Here is a 5,822-nt window from a genome sequence, read left to right as displayed (position 1 = left end):
AAAATATATGCTGGAGAGGATTTGAAGCAAGAAGAACTCCATTGTTGGTGGGAGAACAAACTTGTACAACCACTGTGGAAATCAATGTGGAGTTTTTAGTTTTGTGTTTTTTTGTTTGTTTGTTTGTTTGTTTGTTTGTTTGTTTTTTCAGAATTTACTTCAAGACCCAGCTATACCACTCCTGGTCATATACCCAAAAGATATACCACCATACCAGAAGGACAATTGCTCAACTATGTTCATAGCAGCTTTATTCATAATACCTAGGAAATGAAAACAACCTAGATGTCCCTCAACTGAAGAATAGATAAAGAAAATGTTGAACATTTACACAATGGAATATTATTCAGCAATTAAAAACAAAAAGATCATGAAAGTATCAGCAAGTGGATAGAACTAGAAAAGTTCATCCTGAGGTAACTCAGACCCAAAAAGACAAACATGATATATACTCACTTATAAGTGGATATGAGCCATAAAGTACAGAATAACCTTGTTATAATCCAAAGACCCAAAGAAACCAAAGATGGTCCAAGGGAGGATTCTTGAATCTTACGCAGAAGAGGAAATAAAATAGATATCTAAAGTAGATGAAGGAAGAAAACTGGTTGGGACAGGGGCTGAAGAAGCTACTGGGTGGAGAAGGGGAATCTGGTGTGAGGAAATCAGAGTGTGGGAGAAGAGGACTGGAAAAGAGAATGGAAATTAAGGGTGAAGTACCTCTGGGACTGAGGAGGCTCCTTGGAGTCTATGGGGGTGACCCTGAGACTCCTAGCAGTGGGGATTAAAAAGCCTGAAATTGCCATCTCCTGTAGCCATGTGGGACTTCCACTGGAGGAAGAGGGACAGCAACCCACCCATAAAACCTTTGACCCAAAATTTGTCTTGACTTCAAGAAGTGTAGGGATAAAGATGCAGCAGAGATTGATGGAATGGCAAACCAAAGACTGACCCAACTTGGGATCCACCCCATGGGAGAAGTCAACCCCTGACACTATTAATAATACTTTGTTATGATTACAGACAAGAACCTAGCATAACAGTCTTCTGAGAGGCTTCATCCAGCAGCTGACGGAAACAGAGGCAGAAACCCACAGCCAAACAATAGGCCAAGCTAGGGGAGTTTTGGGAAAGAGTGGGAGGAAAGACTGAAAGAGCCAGAGGGGTCAAGGACACCACAAGACCTACAGAGTCAACTAGACTGGGCCATGTTGCTCACAGAACCTGAACCAACAACCATGGTTGTTGGACCTAAACCCAGCTTGGGCTGGACCTAAACCCTGTACATATTTATACCAGATATACAGTTTGGTAAAATGTAGGTCCCCTAACAATGGGAGCAGGGGCTGTCTCTGACTCTGTTTTCTGCCTTTAGATCCCTTTCCCCTAGCTGGGCTGACTTGCCTGGCTTCCGTGGGAGAGGATGTGCTTAGTGTTGCTGCAATTTGATGTGCCAGGATGAGTTAGTACCCCTTAGGGAGTCTCCCCTTCTCTGAGAAGAAAGAGAGGAGAAAAGGGGTGCAGAGACCATGAGGGTGGGACTAAGAGGACAAGAAGGAGGAGGCTGGGATCAGGTTGTAAAATGAATGAATGAATGAATGAATGAATGAATGAATGAATGAATGAATGAATACATAAATAAAATAATCAAAAATCTAAACTTTTTTAAATGTTTTTATTTCTTTATATTAATTACAGTTTATTCATTTTGTATCCCAGCTGTAGTCCCCACCCTCATTCCCTCCCAGTATCACCCTCACTCTATCATCTCTTCCCATGCCCCTCTCCAAGTCCACTGATAGGGAAGGTCCTCTCCCCTTCCATCTGACCCTAGGCTATCAGGTCTCATCAGGACTGGCTGCATTGTCTTCCTCTGTGGCCAGGCTAGGCTGTTTCCCCTTCAGGGAGAGATGATCAAAGATCCAGCCGCTGAGTTCATGTCAGAGACAGTCCCTATTCCCCACTTGGATACTGAGCTGCCATGGGCTACATCTGCACAGGGTTCTAGGTTATATCCATGAATGGTCCTTGGTTGGAGTATCAGTCTTAGAAAAGATCCCTGTGCCCAGAATTTTTGGCTCTGATGCTCTCCTTGTGGAGCTCCTGTCCTCTCTAGGTCTTTCTATCCCCCCCTTCTTTCATATGATTTCCTGCACTCTGCCCAAAATTTGGTTATGAGACTCAGCATCTGATTTGATACAATGTTGGGTGGAGTCTTTCAAAGGCCCTCTGTGGCTCCTGTCAGCTATACCACTCCCAGGCATATATCCCAAATATGTTCAAGTGCCCAGTAAGGACATTTGCTCAACCATGTTCATAACAGCTTTATTTGTAATAGCCAGAACCTGGAAACAACCCAGATGTCCCTCATCTGAGGAATGGATGCAGAAAATGTGGTACATTTACACAAAGGAATACTACTCAGCAATTAATGCCACGGACCAGCCCGGTTGGGCTCCCGGCGTCCTCGGGAGAACAAGGCTTTGAACAGGAAGACATGAATTCAGCGAATTGACAGACAGAGACCAGTTGAGGCTTTGGAATCTGTTGCAATTTTACTGAAGTCAAGCTAATATTTTTATAGTGATCTCACAAGGAAGCACCTTAAAATTGGCATGCTTTCCAGAACATTCAGACTTTTACCAAGAATACAAAGTTTATGTTTTAACATAGGGCAGTGCCCACAAGAAATCTTTGCCTAGAAACTTTCTGATCAACGCAAACAAGAAACAAAAACCTCAAACTATAGTTTTATTATCACTGACTAGTGAAGAGGAAAGTCAGGAGCTGTAATAGTCCTCCGAGCCAAGTCGAATACCTGCCAAAGTCTAAACACACCTTTGTCAACCATTCTCCCTTATGTCCTGCTAACGATTTATGATCTTCCCTAGGAACAAGATGCTGAAGGGAGGGGTAAACTCGTGCCAGCTGTACTTCTCATGTTATTTTTTCTTAAGAAGGAGCCCATTATTTCTTTTACTATTCCTATAATGCCTTTTGATACTAAATCTAATTTATTACTTTTCTTAAATTTATTCTTTTTACATTTTATCTTTATTAAAGCCTTTAATAATTTACTAATGATAAATTTCTTTATAAAATTAGTTGTACTGTTTCAGGAGGAGTCACAGAGATCAAAAAACTCATTAATCCAGCCCCAGAACCGCAACTGAAAAAGCGTAGAAATCTCAGAACGCGTCTCTTTGCCAGATGGGGGGGTCTGCCAGGGACCTTCCAGGGAGCGAATATCCAAAGAAAGCGTGTCTCCCGCCCTGTAGCACATGCTACTATGGCGACACTGGCGTGGGTGCAGCAAATTAAAAACAAGGAAATCCTGAGATCTGCAGGCAAATGGTAGGAACTAGAAAAGACCATCCTGAGTGAGGTATCCCAGAAGCAGAAAGACACACAGGGCATATACTCATGTATAAGTGGATATTAGACATATAATATAGGATAAACATACTAAAATCTGTACACATATGAAAGCTAATCAAGAAGGAGGACCCTGGGTAAGATGCTGAATCCTCATTCAGAAAGGCAAACTGGATGGACATTGGAAGATAGAGAAAACGAGGGAAAAAAATCTAAACTTTTATATAAAGCAGTCATTTCTACTTTAAATCCTTGGAATGCATGTCCACTCATTAAGCTGGCTGAAGTGGAGGGGGAGGGAGAAAGAGGAAGAATCGAAACTCTCTGCCTCCAGGTCAGTGTGGGAAATCCTGTCACTGTCAACTAACTGGTCTGGCAACCACAAAGCTGGATCAGCGTCCAGTGGAAACGCAAGCAAAGCTTCTCCTGGAGTAAAACATCGGGTCCTTTCCACTGCTGGTTAGTAGGTCTTTTTATTTTATTAGAGGTTTAAAAGTAAATTTTATTTTTAAATGTTTTTAAAGGACTTATACTTTGTTCTGTGATATATGATTGATAGCATTAATTATGGTTTAAATATGATGAGGAGATGAATATTTATAATCTTTACTTTGTAGGTTAAGTATTTGAGTCTTTAAAGTTTAATGTGCTCCTCTCTACAATTTGCTTTTCCTTGGGGATAACAGAGCATGACAGTGGACTGTGAGATATTGAAAGACAAACACCATCTTCTTTAAAAAGCCTCAGTGGTTAATCCCAGCACTAAGCAAGGCAGAGACAGAAGGATCTCTGTGAGTTTGAGGTTAGCCTGGTGTACAAGGGCTACACAGAGAAACCCTGTCTTGAAAAACCAAAATCAAACAAACAAAAAAGTGTTAGTGGTATAAATACGAGCATTGTCTGTTTTTCAAAGACCTTGTAAACTTGTAAAACAAATATTCTACCACATCCTTGAAAGCTTCTCCAGATCTAGCAGAAGCACAAACGACATGAGAATAAGTATGAATGGCAGGGGATGAAGTCGCATGGGGAGAGCGCACACTGGGGCTGAACACACTGAGCAGTTCCACAGGAGCACAAGAGCAGCTTTGAGGGGGAAGAGGAAACTGAAAACAGAGCTCAGCAGGAGTTTGGTGATGTAATGTATGGCTCTGCTGAGCTGCCTGCAGAGAGAAGGCAACAGCCCTTGTCAAGGAATCAAGTTAACTCTTTTCTTCATGCACAGGACCAGGAGGCATAGAAAGAGCTGGAGCAGGTCCCACAGAGAAAGGGTGACTCCTAGACTGAAGCCAGGCTTGCAGCTCTGGGGGCTAGGCAAGTAGAGTGGAATGAGCAGAAAGAAGTTGTGCAGTTTTAGTATGAAGAAAAACCCTGATTACATATTGTGAGTTAGTATGCAGATTAAAAGGCTTACTGTTTAGTCTCTTAAAGACAGTAATTAATGCCATCAGCTCCACCCACTGTTTAGAGGTTTCTTGTGTGGGGAAAGAGTCTTAATGACCATCAATGTTTAAAGCAGCTGGACCTGAGGTAGAGCCAACTATAAACAGCAGCACTGCAGGAGAACAGGACTGATCTGGTTCTGGGAGGGTTAAAGAAGCCTTAGTTTCAGGGTCAATTCTCTCAAGGACTTTGGATCAGCTTTCCTACAGAGGTTGGCAAATTATAAAGACTATAATTTAGTTGCAGTTATTTTTCCAAAGAGATGAATCTAATTTACATCTCCAAGGAGTTTTTGAAAATTACTTAGGGTTTTTAAAAACCCCAGTAATCCACCCTGAGAGCACAGCACAACATAGGCCCCTTTCTTTTCACATTTTTCAGGAGGCATTAGGATGGCCAGAGAGGCCAGTCAGAAGTATGATACTTTGCTGCCTTCTCCTCCAAGTTAAACTCTTCTCCAAAAGTCAGTTTCTCCTCTCCTGCTCCATCACTATCCTGTCCTGAGCTATCTTCACTGGGAGCCTTTATCAAAAGAACAATATATTTTTAGATCCTGAGAAAGGGGGACAGCAAGGAAGTTCCCTCATGGGCAGCAGGAGCAGAAGCTGGCACCGGCTGCTTCACTCCAATAGCAAAGGCAGCAGGGGGCATGACTTTACCTCCATTCTTAGTGTACTAATCTTTAAAATATATTCCTATGTATCCTATCTTTCTACATCTAAACTTCTTTGGTCCGGGAACCAGGGGTTGGCTGACTGCACAAAATGGAGAAAATCTGAAAGCTGACTAGTATTTGCCTTAATTCCTCCTTTTGTAAGTACATGCTGGATGATCCCAATAACCATTTTTCTGTCCTTAGATTCACTTTGTTCCATACTGAGGAAAATGGCAGCACACAATCACACAAGAATCAACTTAGATTACTCACTTGTCCTAACCTGGCACTCAGTGTGTGTGTGTGTGTGTGTGTGTGTGTGTGTGTGTGTGTGTGTGTGTGTGTGTGT

General features: G+C 42.2%; 1 protein-coding gene across 1 annotated transcript in view; it reads left to right on the top strand.

Annotated features, from left to right (window-relative positions):
* The first annotated feature begins 3,720 nt into the window (after window positions 1–3,720).
* The window catches only part of LOC129681721 (membrane-spanning 4-domains subfamily A member 4D-like), a 25,888-nt gene continuing 23,786 nt past the window's right edge, over window positions 3,721–5,822 (top strand). Inside the window, exon 1 of the mRNA XM_055613806.1 lies at window positions 3,721–3,834. The gene's annotated coding sequence lies outside the window, so the exon portion shown is untranslated. The remainder of the gene's footprint in view (window positions 3,835–5,822) is intronic.

This window comes from Psammomys obesus, unplaced genomic scaffold, assembly GCF_907164565.1.
Source record: "Psammomys obesus unplaced genomic scaffold, mPsaObe1.curated_primary_1811, whole genome shotgun sequence".
In the NCBI taxonomy this organism is placed as follows: domain Eukaryota; kingdom Metazoa; phylum Chordata; class Mammalia; order Rodentia; family Muridae; genus Psammomys; species Psammomys obesus.
This window is presented reverse-complemented; position numbering and strand designations above follow the sequence as displayed.